The sequence below is a fragment of the Hylobates moloch genome, unplaced genomic scaffold (genome assembly GCF_009828535.3).
Source record: "Hylobates moloch isolate HMO894 unplaced genomic scaffold, HMol_V3 SCAFFOLD_3, whole genome shotgun sequence".
Classification (NCBI taxonomy): Eukaryota; Metazoa; Chordata; class Mammalia; order Primates; family Hylobatidae; genus Hylobates; species Hylobates moloch.
The window spans coordinates 95,279,668-95,304,492 of record NW_026652278.1 but is presented as its reverse complement, the minus strand read 5'-3'; the positions used below and the strand labels follow the sequence as shown (position 1 = coordinate 95,304,492).

The 24,825-nt window shown below is 43.4% G+C and overlaps 1 protein-coding gene across 5 annotated transcripts in view; it reads left to right on the top strand.

Annotated features, from left to right (window-relative positions):
• Nucleotides 1-24,825, top strand: part of MAP3K8 (mitogen-activated protein kinase kinase kinase 8) — a 68,992-nt gene that overhangs the window by 8,450 nt on the left and 35,717 nt on the right. For 3 of the 5 annotated variants that reach the window (XM_058436576.1, XM_058436579.1, XM_058436574.1), the window contains 2 exons: nucleotides 980-1,153; nucleotides 13,344-13,424. The gene's annotated coding sequence lies outside the window, so the exon portion shown is untranslated. The remainder of the gene's footprint in view (nucleotides 1-979; nucleotides 1,154-13,343; nucleotides 13,425-24,825) is intronic. The other 2 variants (XM_058436578.1, XM_058436575.1) reach the window with 1 other exon arrangement.

Genomic DNA, 24,825 nt, shown 5'->3' with positions numbered 1-24,825 from the left:
GATAATTTTAAAGTAAAATAGATAAATTGATATTGAAATTAACATTTTGCTTTCTTCTTGTATCTATTCTTCACTTCTCTGTCATTTTGATGGGAAAATGTTTCATTTGGAAGGATTTTTATTTCAAAATAGAAATAGCATATGACATGAGAATGGGAACTCTGAAAGGTTCAACTTTCTAGTCATTAGTTTCCTAAGATTTTCACAAAAGCTATGGATAGTCAATCATGATTGGCCTGTATTAAAAGTGAGTTGACATTATGTACAACTTACGCAGTATACTTTCTATCAGATATAGAAAAATAGGTGGTGTGTTTGGAAAAGTATTGTGCTAGGAGTTAGGAAGCTTGACTGTTGACTGTTGGTCCCAACCCTACTTTGTCAGCTGAGCACCCCTAGACAGTAATTCAACAGCTATTTCTCAAATACCTAATGAGTTTCAGACTTTGTCGTTGGGCTGGGAATATAGACAATCATGCATTCATGATTCTCCAAGCCTTCCTTTCTCACCCCAGCTCACTGTGAGCTTTCTTATGCATTGTGTAAATTTGTCTCCTAACAAGCCCCAACTCTGTCTCCAACTGGCTTCCCAAGGCAGTTGTGTGGATCAAATGAGAAAGAATATGTGTGAAAGCAAATTGTAAATGATTTTAAAATGCAATAAAAATATGACCCATGGAAAATTATTTAAAGATCCTTAGAATTTTAAATAAACAGTACATTAACCTGAGTTCTCTATGGTTTTTATTTTAAATAGATAACTGAAGTTTTACAATGGACCACTGATATGGTTGAAAATCTCAGCTTGATTATTCTCCAAGAAAATGATACAGTGATTTGTGTGATTAATTTTCTAAAATTGCCAGCCAAAAAAATATATATATTTTTTGAGTTGAATGACTGGATCAAAGGAATGTTGACTGTATAATGGAGAAATGTTTTCTGTGTTCACTAACAGCTTGCCTTTGTTTGATTCCAGCTGCAGCATATCATGCATGATGAGATCTGCATGCGGGTGACTGACCTTTACCTGGCAGAAAATAATAATGGGGCCACCGGAGGCGAGCCGAACACACAGATCTCAACGAGCCTCCTGGCGTCAACATATCAGCGGAAAGCCGAACAGCTAATGTCAGATGAGAATTGCTTTAAGGTGAGAGTTGCTCATGTAGTCAAAGACCTTGCTGGTGACAGTGTAAGTTGTTAGGATTCTCTGAACCAGAAGTTAAAGTTATATATGATTTTTACAATTTTGTATTCTTTATTTTCTCTGAACATTTTTCATAGTATACTTTGTAAGTATTATTGTTAGAAAAATGTTGGTACATCAAATCCATGGTCATGGTCATTATAGAAAAGAAAATGTAGGCCTGGCACACATGGCTCACACTTGTAATCCCAGCACTCTGGGAGGCCGAGGTGGGAGGATCGCTTGAGACCAGCTTGGGCGACGTGGCAAAACCCCATCTTTGCAAAAAATACAAGAATACAGAAATTAAGCAGGTGTGGTGCTGTGCACCTGTAGTCTCAGCTACTCAGGAGACTGAGATGGGAGGATCGCTTAAGCCTGGGAGGTTGAGGCTGCAGTGATCCCTGATTGCATCACTGCACTCCAGCCTGGGTGACAAAGCAAGACCCTATCTCAAAAAAGAAAAAGAAAAAAAATTGTAGATAACCAAAAAAAGTCACCTTAGAATTCTTCCCCGAAATTACCACTGATGACATTTCTAGACTTTTCTATGCTTGAATATATATTTTGAAAGAGTTTATACTGGACAAATTGTCTTTAATTTTTTTTTTTTTTTTGAGACAGGGTCACACTCTGTTGCACAGGCTGGAGTGCAGTGGTGCAATCTTGGCTCACTGCAACCTCTGCCTCCTGGGTTCAAGTGATCATCATGCCTCAGCCACCCTAGTAGCTGGAATTACAGGCATGTGCGACCACACCGGCTAATTTTTGTATTTTTAGTAGAGATGTGTGTCAGGTCCCAGGGTCCAGGTCCAGCCCATGTTGAAGTCTGAGGGGAGTGGATGGGTGATCAGAAAGAACACTCGGGGGGCCGTAGGCAGATGAAAGATAGCTTTATTCAGCAGCAGCTCTCACTAACAGCTTTCTTACACTAGCTTTTTTATTAGCAGCTTACTCTTACACTGTTCACCGTGTATCAGCTGTCTGAGCTAGCTGCTCCCTGACATAGCTGTGCAGCTGGCTCTCCCTTGCCTTCAGGGTCAGCAGCTTAACTCTTTCTCTCTCTGGGCACTAGCAAGCCCAGCTGTGTCCTGGGTCCCTCCCGTTCGTCTGCAAGATGGACAGCTTTGGCTCCCTCTCTCTTTCTCTGGGCGCCAGTGCACCCACCTGTCAAACCATGTGGAGTGGAGCCAAGCCAAGCCCCCAAGAGCCATGTGTCTTATGCATAGCATCAACAGGGCAGTTATACCTTTTACAGACAATAGTGGCATAAAGCCAAGTATGAACTTACACAGACAGGTTATATTACAAGTGGAGGTGTGCGCTTGCCCGCCAAACTCGCGAGTCACGCAGGCCTGGATATACGCGTCGGTCTATTCCTTGACCAAAGCACATCCATGTACCTTATAATGTGGTTTCGCCATGTTGGCCAGGCTGGTCTCAAACTCCTGGACTCAAATGATCTGCCTGCTTCAACCTCCCAAAGTGCTGGGATTACAGGTGTGAGCCACTGCATCTGACCTGAAATGGCGTATTTTTGCTCAGTTAGCAACACTTTTGGGTCTTTAAGGTCTTTTCTATGGCTATTTGATATTCACTTTATAGAGAATTAATGCCTGTATTGTTGGACATTTAGGTCGTTTCCAATTTTTCACCATTATAATAGACAATTATAAAAGCAAATAGTTGGAAACAAGCTGGATGTCCAACCCACTGTAGGGATTGGTTAATGACATCCTGTTATGAATACTGGAGACATATTTTACAATTCTTAAAAATATATTATAAGTTGTAAAACTGCAGCATCTGTGCCCCCCACCAATCTATTTTGGAAATAGCTGTACTTGTGTGTATATATTAAGTTATTGTCAGGTTGTAAGCTTTACTAGCAGAGGGGAATTTTGAAGGCTTTAAAAGAACGCTGAGCTAAATCTAGCTTCTGGCTCTGTGTGTTTATTGACTAGTGGTGTGCCTTGAGAAACCAGAAGTCTCTGAATTTCAGTTTTGTCTCTGTGTAAAATGAAGAAGGTTGAAATAAAAAATTCTCGGCCGGGCATGGTGGCTCACGCCTGTAATCCCAGCACTTTGGGAGGCTGAGGCAGGCAGATCGCAAGGTCACGAGATCAAGACCATTCTGGCTAATACGGTGAAATCCTGTCTCTACTAAAAATACAAAAAAATTAGCTGGGTGTGGTGGCAGGCGCCTGTAGTCCCAGCTACTCGGGAGGCTGAGACAAGAGAATGGCATGAATCCAGGAGGCGGAGCTTGCAGTGAGCCGAGATCAGAGATCACGCCACTACACTCCAGCCTGGTCGACAGAGCAAGACCCCGTCTCAAAAAATCTCAGGTTTCCTTCCAGGCTCTGATCTTCTCTATGTGATTCTGATAGTTACCTTGTCTGCAGAAAGCCCTTAGAGTAAGGGCACTGAGAATCTCAGGATTCTGAAAGGGGAGATCCACGTGCTATCACCATTGATAGTTGTTTTGTGCAAAACATGGTTTGCTTGCCTCTATTGGTGTGTTGCTTTTAAGTATGTATTTTTTTAATCAGACAAATAATATTAGTGGAACTCAGAATTTCAGGAACTTCATATGCAGTTGGTGCCATTATAACAACACTTTTCTTGTTTTGTTTTTGAGAAAGGGTCTCACTCACCTGCTTTTGAGAAAGCAGGGGGACTGGCTTTGGCTGGAGACAGCGTCAAAAGGGCTCTCCTGGAATGGCGCATTCCCATCCCAGGGAGGGAGCTCTGTTGGGAACATGAGATGGACCAGTAAGATCCATCCATTAGGAAAGTGGCCCTTGGTCTGTCCAGTTTTAATGGAGGAGGATGCTTGGTGCAATGACCACTTCTGATGGGGAAACTAGTTGGAGACATGGGCATTCATTGTTTTTCCCACGTGTGCCCCACTGGGGCCCAAACTTGAGGGGTGAAAAGTTCCAGGAGACAGATCAAGGGTGGTGTACATGCCATGGCTGCCCAGGCTGGGCTCCTCCCACCACCCCTCGGTCCTACCCTCTGGAACCCTGGGCAGGCTGGCAGAAGCCCTTTTTGTGGTCTGGGCTGCTGGTCAGGATGCCTATGGCTTCCTAACACTTATGTGGGGCAGCCTAGTGTAAAGATCCTGAAAGTAGGAGAAGAGCAGTTGATCAAGTGAATCCAAGATGTAACTAAAACTGTCTCTGATGGCAAAGCCTTTGACGCTGAAGAGTCTGGCCCATAGAAAGATGGCCCTGAGCATGGCACCTCCGACTAAATCCCTCACTCTGACCTACTGAGCATATAAGCCCAGCCTTGCTCACAGTCGGGGCTGGAGGAAGACCTCATGGAGGCTACTGGATAACCGCACTTGCTGTCATAGCTGATTTCACCCACACCGTCCTCTGCCCCAGGCAGCCCTGCCATTGCAGTCAGGGCTCTTTAGGGTGAGTAACAGAAAATTCACTCGAGCTGGCTTAGGCAAGAAGGGAAGTTCATTCGTCATTAAGTTAGCCACAGGCAGGGCAGGGAACAGTTGGGCCTCAGGAATACCTGGACTCAGAGTCACCAGCACTGTCAGGATTTGCAGGCTCCTTCCCTTGTCTCTAGCTGCGTCTCAGCCTGCAGATCAGTTTTGTGCTCTCAGAGCAACTTTCCCCACAAGGTCGGAATCAGACTGTTGGCAGCACAAGGCTTCTGTCTTCCTGGCTTTGCCCCTAAGAAAGGATGGGGTTCCCCTCCATTAGTTCCTATTCAGAAAATTCCAGAAGAAAGCTTCTGCTTCGTCTGGTCTGGGTTGGCTGTGTAGCTGGGACACTAAACCTGCCAAGCCCTCTAGCGGCATGTGGTTGAAGTAAGGTGGGGAGATGTATTAGTCAGTTCAAGGTGCCACGCCAAAATACCACAGACTGGGTGGCTTAAACCACAAACATTTATTTCTCACAGTTTTGGAGGCTGGAAAATCCAAGATCAAAGTGCCACCAAGGTAGGTTTCATTCTGAGGCCTCTTCTCTTGGCCTGTAGGTGGCTGCCATATTGTGTGCTCACATGACCTCATCTTTGTATTTGTGCAGAGAGAGAGTGAGTGCACTCTCTGGTGTCTCCTCTTATAAGGACACTAATTCTATGGAATCAGGGCCCCACCCTTAGGACCTCATTTAACCTTAATGACTCCCTGAGAGGTCTCATCTCCAAATACAGCCACACAGAGGTTTAGGGCTTCAACATATGAATTTGGAGGAGACAGAGACATTGAGTCCATGATGGGAAGAAAAACTATTCATGAAAAAAAGGGATGCAGTGGCCAGAAAAGGGGGCAGATGAAAGTATAGATGCTCTCCCCATTTCCCTCAATACATAACACATACACACACACAGCCCTGCCTTTGCCCCTTCCCCACAAGGCCACTCCCCACCCCATATTTTTTTTACCTCCCTCTTATCCTGCTCTCTGGAGCTGCCCCTTCTCCTAAGTTGTCCTGTTGCTCACTGAATGCTACACACAGGTAGGTGCATGTAAATGTAGCCCGCGACTACATGGTCCTCCTGGACCATGTGTGTTCTGAACCCCACCATGGGACCGGGCAGGAAGTAGGTATCACCCATGTCTACCGTCCTCAGGCAGAGCCTAGCCCTGGGACATGAGCTCAGTGGGTGCTGTGGCTTTGTTGGGTTCACCTCAGGCCGCCTTACCCCCAAGCCACTTATAAGGTTCCCAGGGCCTTGATACCTCTGTCCTTGGAAGAAAAGAATGTGATTGCCCAGCTCATACAAACCTGCTGGTGGCTTCCCACAATAGAAGGACATAATTTTCTAGTTCAAAAGAGTCTATCAAGTGACAAGCACAGTGAATGAAGAAAGACCTACAACAAGGCACATCATTGGGAAATTCCAGAAAACCAAGGATAGAGAGAAGATCCTAAAATCTTCCAGAGAGAAAAGACAGGTCATATATAAAGAGCCAAGACCCCGCACGGCACTGCCTTCTTCCCAACAACACCGGGAGCTGGAAAATAATAGAGCAATATTTCCCAATGTGAGGAGAAGTTACGTTTAAATTAGAGCATTATATCCAGCCAAACTACTCATCAGGAGTTGGGGTAGAACAATGACATTTTAAAATATGTGGGGGTCAGAAAGCTTGGCTTCCATTCACTCTTTCTCAGGAAGCCACTGGAAGATGTACTGCAACACAACGTTAGGGTAAACCAAGGAAAAAGAAGATAGGGGGCCAGGGAATGGGAGATGCACACAGAAGAGGCGGCAGAAAATTCAGAGAAATGCCAGGATGCCAGCCGTGCCATGGGCTGAGAGAGCTGAGTCCAGTTTGGAGCATAAGGATGGAGGGCAAGGGAGAAAGGGATGCCTCCTGGAAAATAACAGGGCTGATAGAGTAGCTGGTGTATCTTAGTTTTTGGATAATTATTAGTAGGCATTTCATAGATCAGTTGGAGCATCTGGAAAAAAAAAAGGTAGTTAATAGGTACAAAAACATATAAGCAAATGAAGGGAAACAATCTGAAGCAATTATTAACTCCAGGGGAAAAAAAGGAAAGAAATGAAACAATTTCAGTGCAGGACTTGGCCTAGGAAACAAAATTTAGATATCTACAAGAATGTAAATGCATTTGATTTCATAAGATTGTGATCCAGTCAAATTGGTAGAATGGAGCCTTCTTTACTTGTAAGGGAGGTAAGCCCTATCCTCTGTTTTGCCAGGAAGTCGACAGATACTGAGGAAAACAAATCAAGAAATAGCAACATAAGCATTATTTAGAAATATGATTATACCAGAGGAAGTAGCAAAATGAGTTTAAAGTGATGGCTTCTGGGAATTAGGACTCAAAGGCAAGAAAGGAAAGGGCAGAGGAAATGCTTTCTGATATAAGCCTTTTGTTACCATTTTGTTCTTTTTTTCTTCTTTTTTTGTCTTACTGAGGATTTCTAGCTCCAGATACCATTTTGTTCTTAACTCTGTGTATCTAGTACTTTGATCAGAATTAAATACAATATTATAAATTCTGGAGATCCATTCTACAGAATGATGACTACAGTTAATAATAATGTATACTTGAAAATTGCTAAGAGAGATTTTTTGCTTTTATTATTATTTTTAATTGACACAAGAATTGTACATATTTTGGGGGTACAGTATAATATTTTTATACAATGTGTAATGATCCAGTCAGGGTAATTAGCATCTCCACCACCTCAAACATTTATCTTTTCTTTGTTCTGGGAGTATTCAAAATGCACTCTTCTAGCTATTTGAAAATATATAACAAATTGTCATAAATTATCATCACCCTTTAATGCTAAAGAACACTAGAACTACTCCTCCTATTTAGCTGTTTTGTTTTTTTTTCCAGGCAGGGTCTCACTCTGCCCCCCAGGCTAAAGTGCAGTGGTGCAATCACAACTCACTGCAGCCTTGACCTCTCAGGCCCAAGTGATCCTCCCACCTCAGCCTCCAGAGTAGCTGGGACTACAGGCATGCACCAACATGCCTGGCTAATTTTTAAAATTTTTTAAAGAGATGGGGTCTCGCTATGTTGCCCAGGCTGGTCTCAAACTCCTGAGTTCAAGTGATCCTCCCACCTCAGTCTCCTAAAGTGCTAGGATTATAGGTGTGAGCCACTGAACTCAGCCATGTACTCTTGTATCTGTTAACCTGTTAGCCAACCTTTGGCTACTCCCTCCCCCTTACCCTTCCTCGCCTCTAGTAAACACTACTCTAAGCAAATAGATCTTAAATATTCTTACCACAATAATAATAATAATAATAATAATAATAAAAGTATGTGAGGTGATGAAAATGTTAATTAACTTGATTTAATCATTTCATAATGTATGCATATATCAAAACATCACACTGAACACTGTAAATATACACAATTTTTATTTATCAATTATACTTTAATAAAGATGGAGAAAGAATTGAATATAACGTTAAAACAAGAAACAATTGCAGGCTGGGTGCAGTGGCTCACGCCTGTAATCCCAGCACTTTGGGAGGCCGAGATGGGAGGATCACCTGAGGTTGGGAGTTCAAGACCAGCCTGGCCAAGATGGTGAAACCCCATCTCTACGAAAAATACACAAATTATCTGGGTGTGGTGGTGCATGTCTGTAATCCTAGCTACTCGGGAGGCTGAGGCAGGAGAATTTGCAGTAAGCCGAGTTTGCGCCACTGCACTCCAACTGGGCAACAGAGTGAGACTCTGTTTAAACACACACACACACACACACACACACACACACACACACACGCACACACACAATCAACAACAACAACAAAAAATTGCAAAACCTAAAGAAAATCTTTAATCTAGTCCAGACCAGCCTTTTACAGATGAGGTCACTGAAGTGCAGAGAGGTGAACTGACTTGTCTAATCTTACACAGCAAGTCACCGGCAGAACTTGACCTGAAATCCAAAGCCAAGCATTTTCTATTACCTCCAGGTTTTTCAGTCCAGCCCTTCCGGGGCTCTCTGCTTTGGGGATTGGTATTGGTGACAAAGGGAATAGCGAGGAACATGCATAGAGCTCTCCATTTAGATTGACATTTTCACACTGTGCCAGGTCGTCGGCAAGAAACAGTGCAAGCTCCAAGATTGCTCGCCCCGACCCTTTTCCTCCTCCCCAACCTCTCTCATAACCAACTTCAGCTAAAAGGTCTGAGAAGAAAAGAGAATCTTAGATGACTCTCACTAAGGTGTAAATGACTCCCACCATGATTTTTATTTTATCAAGTCATAACTCCAAAAGCAGTTTGATAGATAGGATGTCAGGCAGTAGGATGAAGACAGATGGGGAAACTGCCTAGGGTCATGAAGAAAGTGAAGGCACTGAGGCCCTGAGTAATTTCATAAAGAACACCTTAGAAAATGTCCAGCACCGTGGTTTCTTACCTTCACTTAGCACCCACAAGGCCCCACATTCTGACAGATTTTGTTTATCAGACAAATTGCACTCACTCGGGCTTCTCTCATTTTCCTCAGAGAGTTCCCAGGTTGCATAGAATTGAGATAATCTCCCTGCCTCACCGTCACCCCCACGAAGACACTCCATGTTTTTGTTTGCAATACAGTCTTACATGGATCAATATAAGATTTTCATGGTGTTCTTTGCATTTTGCAAGTATTGCTCAAACTGGAGACCCAAAAAGAGCACTAGCTTTAGAGTCAAAGACCCCTAGGTTCTAATTGCAGTTGAGATACTGTGAGCACATCACTAGCCCACTCTGATCCTATATCCCGGTTGTATAATCACCTATTTCCCATCAATTGCGAGGCTGGAGATAAAAGTGCCTACTCTGCGCAGTACACAGTAGGAGCTTAGTAAACTTAAGTTCTCTTGCTTCCCCACTGCCCTAATGTATTAGGGGGAAGACAGAGATGTGGGGAGTGGCACCTGGGAGGTTCCAGCTGTATGCTTCACAATCCCACCAATGAAAATTCTGAATTAGGCTTCAGTTTCCTCTCTACAAAATGAGACAGGACAGGAGTGGGTAGGAAGAGGAAGAGCTTGGCTTTGTTGGTTTAAGCTGGGCCCGTTGATTCTGTAACGCAGGCTTCACTGCGGGGTCCAGCCCATTCCCCACCCAGGGCTTCGAGTGCTCTGAATGTCTTTTGGCCAAGTCCAAGGCTGTCCAGGATCAGGGCGGGGAGGCGGGATGGTGGGTAGTGGGGTAGAGAGTAGCAGTTCCCCCATATAACCTGCAGGTGGCACCAGAGCAACGTGGGAGCCGAGGGTTCCGCTCTAGCCTTCCCGGAGACTCACCCAGGCAGTGCGAGGTAGGGCGAGGCAGAGGTGGTGCACACCGCTCAGCTGGGCAGGGGCATGAGCGCGGCTGCGGATCAGTCCACACCGTTTGAAATCGACACGTGGGTCTTCTGGCTAATTTCCTCTCTTTGGTACGGTGAGCATATGATTTATCATCCAAATCCGGACATTCGGAGAGTGAAAAGGGCACTATTATAATTGCACCGGGACAGCTGACATAACCTTACCTTGTACTTTGCAAACCAGAACATATGGTCACCCCACCCTCTGGTCACTTCTTCTTCCTTGTTTCCATTCTTTCTTTTAATATTTTTTTCTTTTAAAACACACAGCATTCTTTTCCCCACGCACCATTGTCTTTGAAAATGCCTTTGCATTCGGGATATTTTTGACCATGCAACATCTACTTTTGCATCTTGAGTCTGAACAGTCTGTCTGAAGCCACCCCAAAGGCTGGTTTTAGCTTCCAGACAGAAGACTCTGTTCCCTGGCTTACCATCCCCATGACTCAAGAATTAAAGATGTCGGACGTGGAACTGTGGCCCTTCTCTCAACTTTGGTGCCTGTTTGCTAAATTTATTCCTGTAGTTTTGTTCTGAGTGCTCATGTCCTTTATCTCTTTAATTTACGTATATTAGTTTATTGAATCGCAAGTAGACAAGCCCCATTAAGCAAGATTCTTATATTTCCAAGGTCATCCCATTACTCCATTCAACCCCAAATTAGCGTGCCATTTATCCCCTTGTTTCTGAACCCTCTTCACTTAATAGTCTCATAAACATCCATCCATTGCAAGAAGGACTCAAACTGTTCTCACTTCCATTTTTAGTTGATTCATTGCTATCCAAGTAATGATTTGTCTGGGGGAGTCATTAGTAGAGAATTGTGCCCTTAAATTTATTTTTATAGTTGGATTCTGCTAGTTAATATCTCTCTCTCTGTCATTCTCACACTACAACAAATGACTATGTCTTAACCTAAAATCCAGGTTAAAAATTTGATCTTATCTGAATAAGATATTAATAGATAATAAGAGTTTTTTTTTTAATTTACTGAAACTTTTCTCAGCTAAGAATGGTTGTCACAAATATGTATGTAAGCAAGTGGAAAATTGGGCTGTAAATATATAAACTCTGAAAATACCATGTTTAGAGACAAGATTTTCCTTTTTTAATAAAGTAAATTTGCTATGGTTGGAATGCTTGTGTGTCCTCCAAAATTCATGTGGGAACTCAAACCCCAATGTGATAGTATTAAGAAGTGGAGTCTTTTTTTTTTTTTTTTTGAGACAGAGTCTTGCTCTGTTGCCAGGCTGCTGGAGTGCAGTGGCATGATTTCGACTCACTGCAACTTCTGCCTCCCGGGTTCAAGCGATTCCCCTGCCTCAGCCTCCCGAGTAGCTGGGACTACAGGTGTGCCACGTCCAGCTGATGTTTTGTATTTTAGTAGAGATGGGGTTTCACCATGTTGGCCAGGATGGTCTCAATCTCCTGACCTCATGATCTGCCTGCCTTGGCCTCCCAAAGTGCTGGGATTACAGGCATGAGCCACCGCACCTGGCCCAGGTAGAGTCTTTAGGAGATAATCAAGTCTTGAGGGAAGAGCCCCCTCATGAATGGGATTAGTGACCTTATGAAAGGGCTTGAGGGAGCTGCCTAGCTCGATTTCCTTCTTTTGCTTTTCTGTCCTTTCCACCATGTTGGGACACAGCATTCCTCATCTCTGGAGGACTCAGCATTTAAAGTGCCATCTTGGAAGCAGAGAGCAGCCCTCACTAGACTACAAACTTGCTGGCAGCTTAATCTTGGACTTCCCACCCACGAGAACTGTGAGGAATAAATTTTTGTTCTTTACACATTACTCAGTCTCAGATATTTTGTTACAGCAGCACAAATGGACTAAGACAGTGTCTTACATACAGTGAGGTGCATATACCTTAAATTACAACTCCATACTATTTACATATGTGCACATTCATGTGACCACCACTCAGCTCAAGATACAGAGTGCTTCCATCACCACAGAGGGCTCCCTCTTGTCCCTTCTCAGTTGCTGTCCTCCTCAAAGTTAACTAAGATCCTGACCTCTGTCACCCTGGATTAATTTTGCCTGTTCTTGAACTTCCTATAAATGGATTCATACAGTATGTGCACGTTTGTGGCTGGCTTCTTTCTTTCAACATAATCCTATGAGATTTAGCCATGTTTGGGGTACTGGTAGTTGTTTATTTTTCTGGCTGTGTAGTTTTCCATATTTCATTTATTACCCTTCCTTTTTTTCTTTCTTTTGTGTGTGTGTGTGTGTGTGTGTGTGTGTGTTTTTTTGAGACGGTCTCGCTCTGTCACCAAGGCTGGAATGCAGTGGCCCGATCTCAGCTCACTGCAACCTCCAACACCTGGGGTCAAGCGATTCTCCTGCCTCAGCCTCCTGAGTAGCTGGGATTACAGGTGTGTGCCAGCATGCCCAGCTAATTTTTGTATTTTTAGTAGAGACAGGGTTTCACCATGCTGGCCGAACTCCTGACCTCATGATCCACCCGCCTCGGCCTCCCAAAGTGCTGGCATTACAGGCATGAGGCATTGCACCCAGCTATTTATTACCCTTTTATTTTTATGCCTAACTCAGTGTCTTGTGGGGTCTGTTGGTCCTTTTTAGCTAGATTGATATTAGAAATCTTCTTATCAATGGAGCTCAGGAAATTTTTAGAAGACAGAAGCCTAATAAACCCAAGCCCCCCAATCTTAAGCCAAGTTTCCTTCTTCTCACACCTGCTTCAGTTGCTCTTCTTTGTGTGGTATTTTTTTCCTCACAAAACTGATGGAAAATCGAGGAACCCAAAAGCTCTTCATCATGTTATCAGCTTAGGGATGCTTGCCATCTGAATAACAGGGTAGATATTTATAATCTGAAATGTTAAAATAACAATAACAAACACATAGCACTAATTGCTGTTCAAAGTGCTTTACATATATTCTTTTCCTCAAAACCACTCTATGAAATAGGCATCCCCACACTTTAGATGGGGAAATTGAGGCAGAGAGAGACCATGTAACTTTCCCAAGGGGGTAGGGCCAGGACTTGAAACTGTGTTTTCTTGTTTTAGAGCTTGCACACTTCACCACCACACCATATTGTGTAGCATGATACTTCATGTGGTTAAACTGTTTTCTTCTGTTAGCTTGGGAGCATTTTCTGAATAATTCAAATCTTATAAATTTGCTTCAAAGAATATAAGTAAATTGAAATGGACGATCTAATATAGAATGTAAGGCATTCATGAATACATTACAGGACACTCTAGTTTTAAATAATAATTATTTGCTTATCTTGTGACTTTTGTCAGGCAGGGCTGTAATGTGCTAGCCTCATTTTCCTTCTCTTCGATAGGAGAAGATGGACTCAGAGACGGGGACAATTTATTGTAAAATTTCATCACACTTTCCCTCACCATCCAGAAGCTGGAGATAGGTTTGTGAAATCTTCGTTGAGAAAGAGTTGAATGACAGTTGCAGCACAGTGAGTTTAAGAAACATGGTTTTACTTGCCAGTTCTGTTGCACAGGGTCCTGCAAGTTTCGGCACCAGCCTGGCCAACATGGCAAAACCCTGTCTGTACTGAAAATACAAAAATTAACCAGGTGTGGCGGTGCGCACCTGTAATCCCAGCTACTTGGGAGTCTGAGGCACGAGAATCACTTAAACCCAGGAGGCGGAGGTTGCAGTGAACCAAGATCATGCCACTGCACTCCAGCTTGGGCGACAGAGCGAGACTCCATCTCAAAAAAAAAAGAAATAGCATTAACAATTTTCTTATTTCCTCTGTGATTTCTTTTTCGAAGTCATTGTTGCTATGGAAACCATGAAGGATCAGTGAGACTGAAAGTCATGTACCAGTGCCCATAGGCAAATGTTTTAAAGTGTGAACATTGGATTTTGGAATCTGACACTAATGTTCTTGCAGTTCGGCTTTGTATATTCCTAAGTAAGTTTTCTTTCTGTTTTTGGGAGACTATAGTTTCTAAAGTTGGTCCGGGGAACTGATTCGTGAGTCAGAAGTATTTGGTGAGCTTATTAAAATATAGATTTCTGGGCTGCACCCTTAGAATTACTTCATCAGAATATCTAGAAGTGGGATTCAGGAATCTGTATTTTTTTTAAAACAAGGTTTAGCATTTATAAATGGTTTTAGCTAAAGCATGAGAACAATTACTGAAGACCTTCACTAGATGTGTGCCAATAATTCATGGAATTCTAGATTTACTTTTTAATTTACTTTTCTTTCTTTCTTTTTTTGAAACAGTTTCACTCTGTCACCCAGGCTGGAGTGCAATGGTGTGAACACAGCTCACTGCAGCTTTGAACTCCTGGGTTCAAGCAGTCCTCCCCAGTCAGCCTCCCAAATAGCAAGCCTCCATGCCTGGCTAATTTTTGTATTTTATGTAGAGACAGATTGTCTCCATGTTTCCCAGGCTGGTATCAAACTCTAGAGCTCAAGAGATCTTCCAGTCTTGGCTTCCCAAAGTGCTGGGATTGTAGGATGATCCACCACGCCCACTCTTTGTATTTAATTTTCTGAAAAGGATGTGGTTTTCTTTTTTCATTTTATTTCATTTTATTTTATTATTTTATTTTTATAGAGACAAGGTCTACCTATGTTGCCCAGGCTGGTGTCGAACTCCTGGGCTTAAGGGACCCGTCTGCCTCAGCCTCCCAATGTGCTAAAATTACAGGCATGAGCCACAATGCACAGCCCTCAAGAGTATGTTTTATCACATGAAAAACATCTCATCAAATCCAGTTATTGCTAGAGTTAAGCACTTTTCTCCATGCAGACCAAGTGAATGCTTTTTATCTATGTTTGCTTCCATATTAATTTTTGATTTAGGTTTCAGAGAGTTTTATTAATTTAATTACATGTGATTTTCAACTGTGATCCCCTCTTTAATAATGAGTTCTATGAACTTAGACCCCAATAATTCCATGAGTTCAGATGCACAGTCACCCGTACAAGTATAGCATTACTCATTTCTATTATTTTGTTTGTTTGTTTGAGATGGCATCTGACTCTGTTGCCCAGGTTGGATGGAGTGCAGTGCAGTCTGGAACTCCCAGGCTTAAGTGATCCCCTCATCTCGGCCTCAAGAGTAGTTGAGGTGGGCACTACAGGTGGGCGCCACCGTGCCCAGCTAATTTTATTTATTTATTTATTGATACAGCATCTCCCTATGTTGCCCAGGCTGGTCTTGAACTCCTGGGCTCAAGCAATCCTCCCCTCTTGGCCTCTCAAAGTGCTGGGACTACAGGAGTGAGCCACCACGCCTGGCCCACTATTCCTGCCACACTTAATACTAACTCATGTCTTCTTTTCTTCAAAATAAGAAAGGAAGAAAGGAAGTGTCCTTGGAAGAGACATGAGCGAAGAGAGATTGCTGTCCCGTGTTTCTTTCCTCTGCAGGCTGTTGTACCCCGTCAGAGCCATCTGTCACTGGCTCCCTTAGGAAATGCTACTGCTGCCAGACTGTCTTGTGGGCAGAAGTGCCTGTACCTGCCAGTGGTTGCAAGGCAGAGGAAACAGCCTCTAGTTGGATGGGAACCAGCATCTGGGAAATACTCTGACTCCACTCCTGGGGATAGAACCCATGTTTTCTTCCTAGGTCAAGCCACTTCTCATTGGTCTATGGCAATCCAGCTGGGTTAGGAAAAGAAAAGCCCACCTGGGCAGCCGCATAGCTAAAGGCTCAGGACATTAAACACTAGGCTTGCTCTTCTTTGTACCAGTGTATTAAAAAACGAACACTCCATGTAGTTCCCTGAGACACAAAAACAGGCTTTTAAACTGACCTTTCTAAAGAAACTGTTAGCTGGGCACGGTGGCTCACACCTGTAATCCCAGCACTTTGGGAGGCTGAGGCAGGTGGATCACTAGAGGTCAGGAGTCCAAGACCAACCTGTCCAACATGGTGAAACCCCGTCTCTACTAAAAAAAAAAAAAAAAAATTAGCGGGGCATGGTGGCAGGCGCCTGTAATCCCAGCTACTCAGGAGGCTGAGGCAGGGAATCGCTTGAACCCAAGAGGCGCAGGTTGCAGTGAGCCAAGATCACGCCACTGCACTCCAACCTGGGTGACAGAGCTAAACTCCGTCTCAAAAAAAAAAAAACAAAAGGAAGGAAGGAAGGGAAAGAAAGAGAGAGAGAGAGAAAGAAAGAAAGAGAAAGAGAAAGAAAGAAGGAAAGAGAAGAAAAGAAAGAGAAAGAAAGAAAAGAAAGAAAGAAAGAAAGAAAAGAAAAAAAAAAAAACTTGCTAGGGGAGGTGACTCAGGCCTGTAATCCCAGCACTTTGGGAGGCCAAGGCTGGCAGATCACCTGAGCTCAGGAGTTTGAGATCTGACCAAAATGGTAAAACCCTGTCTCTACTAAAAATACAAGAATTAGCCAGGCTGTGGTGGCACACACCTGTAATTCCAGCTACTCAGGAGGCTGAAGCAGGAGAATCGCTTGAACCCTGGAGCTGGAGGTTGCAGTGACTCGAGATTGTGCCACTACACTCCAGCCTGAATGACAGAGGGAGACTCTGAATCAAAACAAAAGAAAAAAAAAAAGAATCTGTTAAGATCTCCTAAAGCCTCTGCAAACTATGTCAAACATTCAATAGTTCCTTAGTTGGGTATTTTCTTAAAATTTTCCTGTTTCTTATCAATGTTAGATATTTTTCCAAGAACTCAAGGGAGATTTGAAGTGGGATAATCCAGTTCATATGGTAAAAATGAAACCACTACCACATAGCTTGTGATGCAATAAAGTAAGTGAAGTAAAAGAGGCACAAAAGGAAACCGGAAGTTTCCATATCTTGAAAAGCCACAGTGATAAGGCTTCAACCTGCTGAGTCGGTTACCCACTGGAGAAACCTCCATGCGGGGTTTCTGTTACTAACAGAGCCCTACTGAGTTGAAAGAAAAACCCATCCACCACCAAGCGCTACTCTATTTCTCTGGCATCAAGGAGGTTAATTTTTTTCACTCTATTTATGCCTTTTTTTCCCCTATAATCAAGGAAAGTAAAGCTCAAAGGGATTAAATAGCTTTTCTAAATCAACAGCTAGTATCAGGCCAAAAAAGAAAAAAATTGGCATCTGGATGTTATATAACACTAAAGCCCATGTTTTTTTCTTTTACCTCAGACTTTCCACCAGGGACTAAAACAGGTTCAAATACTATGTAATTGATTATATTTGGACTAAAACAGGTTCAAATACTGTGTAATTGATTGTATTTGATTATGGTGTATTTATAGGAACTATGTAAAGCAACATTTCTTTGTAATATTCTTTTCTTTTCTATTTTTTTGAGACCGAGTCTTGCTCTGTTGCCCAGGCTAGAATGCAGTGGCAAGATCTATCCATATCAATTAATAACAAAATTGAAACATGGACTTAAGTGACAAATGTTTATTCATCCACAATGACTTCTGACTTATACCAGGTTGTTACAATCTAGATCATTATGTTTATGTGAGCGTCACAGTCTCAGAAATATTCTCCCTGACCTAAGTATGTTCTAGTCCCAAAGTATCTCTCCCCATCCCATTCACTTCCTTCACCTTGTTCATTTCCCCTTGAAATGTGTCATAAATTGTGCACTTATGTGTATTTATTTATTTGTCCAGTGTCTCTCTCTCTCTCTCTCCCTGACTAAACTCTAGACTCCACGAAGGCCATTGAGTTTTGTGCACTGCTGCTCCCTAGCACCTAAAACTGTGACTGGCATATAATACACACTCAAATATTTGTTGAACGAATGGATAAAGGAGCAGAATTATCTTTAAAACAATGTAGTGGTTATTCTTTTCTTCTCACTTGCAAAGCTGATTTTAGAAGCAGGTGCCAGAGATAAAGGTTACAAAATCTTAATATCTGTGCTTTACAAAATCACAATGATGTTCACTAAAATGTTGACAGCAATTATTGTTGATCTGAGTGTTGGGATTGGTGGGTAAATTTCATTATCCCTATTTTCTAGCAAGTCTTTAGTAAACAGGAATTGTTTTGAAATCAGATTTAAGCTTTTAAAAAGTATATACTCTTCGTATGCTCTCTAATTTGCTGTTCTTCTGAGAGCAGTTAGAGCTATAGTCTGTGCATCAGGATGGGGAGCATCTGAAGTTTCCCCAAATGTAACTAACTAGAGCCAAGAAGATACATCTCAATATTCCAGTATCTCCTTCTGCCAGGAGGTGTCTGCACCCACACTATGCTCTGTGAATCTTGGATCTGAGGGATAAAACTGGGGTATCCGACTGAGCAGCAGTTTACTTAGCTAGAACCACTCATGGTGGTGGGTTTCAGGCAAACAAGGATGTGGTAGGCAACCTGGTGTCAACTGAGGGCTGCATGCAGAAGTGAGGAGGGCTGGCCAGTGGCTTGGTGGTTGACAGCAGCCCATGAGTAATGTGGTCTGTATCTCCAATACCTATAGCAATCCCTGGAGCCCACTGATGTGCATAAGTGTCCCTTGAATGAGTGGGCATCTTAGCACCTGCGAACTCCAAGAATATAATAACCCAATGGCTATATAATTTTGAAGGCAATATATTTGAGTTAGAATTTTGGCCATGTGTATTATCTGAGTGATCTTGGACAAGTTACTAATCTCCAAATTTCAGATCCCTCAAATACAAAGCAAGCCTTGTAACAGCAACTTTCAGGGTCACTGCATCAGGGATATTAACTGAGTAAATGAAAGTATGTTTTTCAAAAACATTTTAGTACAGTATAAATACATGCAACACATGATTTCACTTTCTCCTATGGTTAGAGCTGTAGGTTAAGAGGTTTTGATATTATGAAAAGTAAAATGAAAACAAGATAGCTTTTCTTTTTTCCGTTATATAATAAAGAAACCAAAGCTCTACGAGTTTAAGTGACTTGCCCAAGGTCACATGGACAGAAAATGGGGAAGCAGAGATTTGAATTTAAAAAGTGTTCTTTTCACTTGGTTAGTATTTCCCAGGAACATTCCCTTCTTGCTTTCTGAAGTTCAGATTTCAGGGGCCCAAGCCTACCCCTAGTGAATGAGAATTTCCTAGGTGATACTTATAAGGCAAATGGGAATCACTAGTCCTAAAACCAAGCCATCATCAGCATGGAGTTAAGATTCTGAGTGAATGCGTCCCTTCACTGCCCCCCGTGACAGGCTGGCCATGCCCATGAGGGACTATCCTAAGGCGACAGCCTGCCCCTCAAGACAGGTGATGGATAATCTCCTCTTCCCTTGATTATGTTGTTGGAATAAGGATGGAGCTACGGTAACAACTAATGAATTGAGGCCACAGTCACCATTTATTGCCTGTGTTTTTGCTACACAGATAGAAGTAAGATAGACAGATGTGCTATTAAACATTAGAAAAGGGCCAGATGGCTGGGCACGGTGGCTCACACCTGTAATCCCAGCACTTCTCTAGGCCAAGGCGGATGGATCGCCTGAGGTGAGGAATTGGAGACCAGCCTGGCCAACATGGTGAAACTCCGTCTCTACTAAAAATAGAAAAATTAGCCAGGTGCGGTGGCTTATGCTTGTAATCCCAACACTTTGGGAGGCCAAGGTGGGTGGATCATGAGGTCAGGAGTTTGAGACCAGCCTGGCCATCTCTGGGAGGTTGAGGCAGGAGCATTGCTTGAACTCAGGAGGCGGAGGTTGCAGTGAGCCGAGATCGCGCCACTGTACTCCAGCCTGGGTGATAGAGCAAGACTCCCTCTCAGAAAAATAAATAAATAAAAAATAAAAATAAATAAATAAATAAATATACAAAAATTAGCTGATGTGGTGGCAGACGCCTGTAATCCCAGCTACTTGGGAGGCTAAGGCAGGAGAATTGCTTGAACCCAGAAGTCGGAGGTTGCCGTGAACTGAGATCGCACTTTTTTTTTCTGTCTCAAAAAAAAGGGCCACACTGGGAGGCAGGAGGATCGCTTGAGGCCAGGAGTTTGAGACAAGACTGGGCAATGGAGTGAGATCCTCTTCTCTAAAAAAACTGTGAAAAAAAATAGCGGGGCATGGTGGTACGTGCCAGTAGTCATAGCTGCTTGGGAGGCTGAAGACAGTGGATTGCTTAAGCCCAGGAATTTCAGGCTGCAGTGAGCTATGATCACCACAGCACTCCAGTCTGGGTGACAGAGTGAGGCCTTGACTTAAATAAGTAAATAAATATTAGAAAACCTAAAGTAGGTCAAAAGTACCAGAAAATACAAACTCTGCCCATTGGCAGTGGTGTGCTAGTAAATATTTAACAATCAGCTTTCTGAAAGCCCTGCCCTGATGTGTAGTATTTGTTGATTTCTGTGATGTAAATTCTCCCACCACGACGTATTTCAAGTTACCAATGCGAGGCCACAGAATGCAATGTTGGAAAGAGAAGTACATCATTATGCAGTGTTTCCACCACACAGATATGATAGACCTAACCTGGAGAGCCTTGAGAAGGGACAAATGTAACACAATTATCAGGAAGTGGTGGGTTTTTTGTATTTATTATCTTTGTCTTTAATATATACTTTACTTTCTTGGAATTTTTAAGTTTTATTTTATTTATTTCTGAGACGAGTTCTCACTGTGTTGCCCACACTGGAGTGCAGTGGTTCGATCTCAGCTTACCGCAACCTCTGCCTCCTGGGCTCAAGCGATCCTCTTACCTTAGCCTTCCAAGTAGCTGGGACGATACGCATGAGCCACCATGCCTGGCTAATTTTTGTTATTTTTTGTGAAGACGAGTTTTCACCATGTTGCCCAGGCTGGTCTCAAACTCCTGAGCTCAAGTGATCCACCCACCTTGGCCTCCCAAAGTGCACCCAGCCAGAAAGTTTATTTTTAATAGTGGCTATGTTTAACAACTCGTTCTCACAGATCCCTGAAAAATTTAATGCTGGCTTTGGTTAAGGCCTTAACAAGGGATTGCAGCAGGCCACTGCCTTTAGGAGGCTCTGGGCAGGGAACTGTCGTTGTAGGGAAAGTGTTGGCCTGGAAGACTGGGATTTGTGCTAGAGCTGGCTAGGCAAATGGGAAAGATGCCTTCCTCTCCCTCAAACATTCTTGGGAACACTGTAGAAACAGGCCTGAAGCCCCAGCAATACCTCCTCCCACCTCCTGTTGTCCCATCCAGAACTTCCTCAGCATCTCTGGGTGAGAGGAGGCAGCACATCTCTTTGTGTTCCTGCAAACCTGGAGAAATTAAGGCAGGACTACTTTAAGGGTGAGCAAAACTAGTGTTCTATTTCGAAGGTGTCCTGAGCTCAGCCCTCCCTCACATCCCTACTCCCAGGAAATAGCTGAAATTCCTTGACAGCCCCTCCCTGAGTTAGAGATCAAAGATGAAAACATTAGACCTGCGAAATGCCTGAAACTCATTCACGTCTTCAGCCCGCATAGGAAAGAAGCTGGGCTGGGAGAGCAGGCTGAGGCATTTCACAACCGGCCCATGGCAACCCTGTTTTCCCCCAGTGAGCACCAACAAACACCAGCTGCACACAGAGTTGCCTTTGCTGCAGGAGGCAGAGCCCCTGCCTGTAGATGCAGGAAGTTGTTTATTTGAGTTTGGAGTCAGCCAGACATGGATTAGATTCGGGTTTCCCTGGACACTTAACCTCTTTAAACTCATGCAAATCCCACGCGTAAATGGAGAGAATAGGACCCACCTCAGGATTGTTGTGACAGTCAAAGGAGATAATCCATCTACAGGGCTTAGCAGAGTCCCTGGAACATAGTATGTGCTCAAAATGCAGTTGTTATTAATGGTTTTCCAAAAAAATTTATTTATTTATTTATCAGTTGGAGTCTCGCTCTTGTTGCCCAGGCTGAAGTGCAATGATGCAATCTCGGCTCACTATGACCTCTGCCTCCTGGATTCAAGCGATTCTCTTGCCTCAGCCTCTTGAGTAGCTGGGATTACAGGCGCCTGCCACCACATCCGGCTGATTTTTGTGTTTTTAGTAGAGACGGGGTTTCACCATGTTAGCCAGGCTGGTCTCAAACTCCTGACCTCAGGGGATCCGCCCACCTGGGCCTCCCAAAGTGCTGGGATTACAGGCATGAGCCACCATGTCTAGACTTAATATTATTTCTCATACAGTCAGGGTGTATGATGATGCTTCGTTATTACAAAACTGATCAATCAAAGCATCTAAGTATTAAGGAAAAAATCCTTCTGGGCTGGGTGCGGGGTGGCTCATGCCTGAAATCTCACCATTTTGGGAGGCCAACCAGGAGGATTGCCAGAGGCTGGGCGTTCCAGACCAGCCTAGCCAATATAGTGAGATCCCTGTCATAAAAATAAATAAATAAAAATTTAAAATATTGTTTTAAAAAGGAAAAAAGTTCTGATGGGCATTACTCCATAGATTTAATTTAAAAAGGCAAGCAATCTCCCCTCACCACACTAAAGAAACTGAATTTGCTGGCAATTGCTTTTAGCACTGCAGCATAACTGCTATGGTTTGGATATGTCCCCTCCAAGATTCAGGTGTTGCCAATGTGATAGTGTTGCTGAAAAGAGGTCCCAGTCCAGACCCCAAAAGAGGGTTGTTGGATCTCATGCAAGAAAGAATTCGGGGCAAGTTCAGAGAGTAAAGCGAAAGCAAGTTTATTAAGAAAGTAAAGGGGCCGGGCATGGTGGCTCATGTCTGTAGTCCCAGCACTTTGGGAGGTCGAGGTGGACGGACCATGTGAGGTCAGGAGTTCAAGACCAGCCTGGCCATCATGGTGAAACCTGTCTCTACTAAAAATACAAAAATAGGCTGGCATGGTGATGCATGCCTATAATCCCAGCTACTCTGGAGGCTGAGGCAGGAGAATCACTTGAATCTGGGAGGCAGAGGTTGCAGTGAATCAAGATCGCGTCACTGCACCCCAGCCTGGAGGATGACACTCTGTCTCAAAAAAACAAAAAAGTAAAGGAATAAAGAATGGCTATTCCATAGGCAGGGCAGGGGCTCTACTGAGGATACTTATAGTTATTTCTTGATTATATGGTAAACAAGGGGTGGATTATTCATAAGTTTTCTGGGAGAGGGGTGGGCAATTCCATAACTGAGGGTTCCTCCGCTTAGGCCATATAGGGTAACTTCCTGCCATTGCCATGGCATCTGTAAATTGTCACGGTGCTGGTGGGAGGGTCTCTTAACATGTGAATGCATTGTAATTTGCATATAATGAGCGGTGAGGAAGACTAGAGGTCACTTTTGTTACCATCTTGGTTTTGGTGGATTTTGGCAGGCTTCTTTATTGCAACCTATTTTATCAGCAAGGTCTTTGTGACCTATATGTTGTGCTGACCTCCTATCTCATCCTGGAACTTAGAATGCCTAACCTGTGAATGCAGCCCAGTAGGTCTCAGCATTATTTTACCCAGCTGTATTCAAGATGGAGTCGCTCTGGTTCAAAAGCTTCTGACAACAGGATTAAGAGGTGGGACATTTAAGACGTGATTAAGCCATGAGGGCTCTTCCTTTGGGAATGGGATTAAAGCCCTTATAAAAGAAGCTTCAGGGAGCAGTGGCTCCATTGTCCTTTGACATTCATCACGCAACAAGGCACCATCATGGAAGGGGAGAGCAGCCATCACCAGACAACCAAATATGCCCAACCTGCCAGTGCCCTGATCTTGTACTTCCCTGCCTCTAGAACTGTTCTTTATACATTCTCCTCTTTATAAATTACCTAGTCTCAGGTATTTTGTTATAGCAGCACAAAAAGGGACTAAGAAAGGAAAAGCCAAGGAACAAAATGTGTTTAGCTCAGCTTAAAACAAAGTCTCACATGAAGATAAGCATGCCACATCCTTTTAAATCCGTTACCCAAACCATTGCATGAGGAAAACACCATTTCAAAAAGACTAATAAATTATTTTTGAAGGGTATAATATTCTAGTTTTATTTTGTTCTTTTTTTATGTATATATATATAGAGAGAGAGAGTCTTATTCTGTTGCCCAGACTGAAATGCAGTGGTGTAATCTTGGCTCACTGCAACCTCTGCCTCCTGGGTTCAAGCAATTCTCCTGCCTCAGCCTCCCAAGCAGCTGGGATTACAGGTGCACACCCCCACACCTGGCTAATTTTTATAATTTTAGTAAAGACAGGGTTTCACCGTGTTGGCCAGGCTGGTCTCAAACTCCTGACCTCAAGTGATCTGCCCGCCTCGGTCTCCCAAAGTGCTGGTGCTGGGATTACAGGTATGAGCCACCGCACCTGGTCATGCATGTTCTTTTTTTTTTTTTTTAAGACAGAGTCCTGCTCTGTCACCCAAGCTGGAGTGCAATGGCCTGATCACAGCTCACTGCAGTCTCAACCTCCTTGTCTTAATCGATCCTCTCACCTCAACCTCTTGATTAGATGGGAGTATAGGCACCCCCACCACATAGGCTAATTAAAAAACAAATTTTTTTTGGAGATGGGGTCTCACTATGGCACCCAGGCTGGTCTCCTGGGCTCAGGTGATTCTCCCAGCTCAGCCTCCCAAACTGTGGGATTACAGGGTGAGCCACCATGCCCAGCTCTTTTTTTCCTTTTTTATGCATTTACACTTACATGTACAGAATGGGGATCAGATTGTATATATATATTTTTAACCAATTCCTCCCCCCGCCCAAACAATATGTTGACAGCAGTTCCCTCCCTTCACAGGCAGAGCCTTTGCTGTGCAGTATTTTCAGGCCCTGCATTGTACTGGGGGTAGAGAGGACTCTGAGGTTAATATGTAAAGGAGTGAGAGGAGGCACTTAAGATTGCATGTGGGAAATCTCCACCAACTCAACTGGGGCTGCACCATAACATTTAGCCCTAGGAAGTTTAAGGAGATAGGGAGTTGGAGGGAGCATGATTGCTGA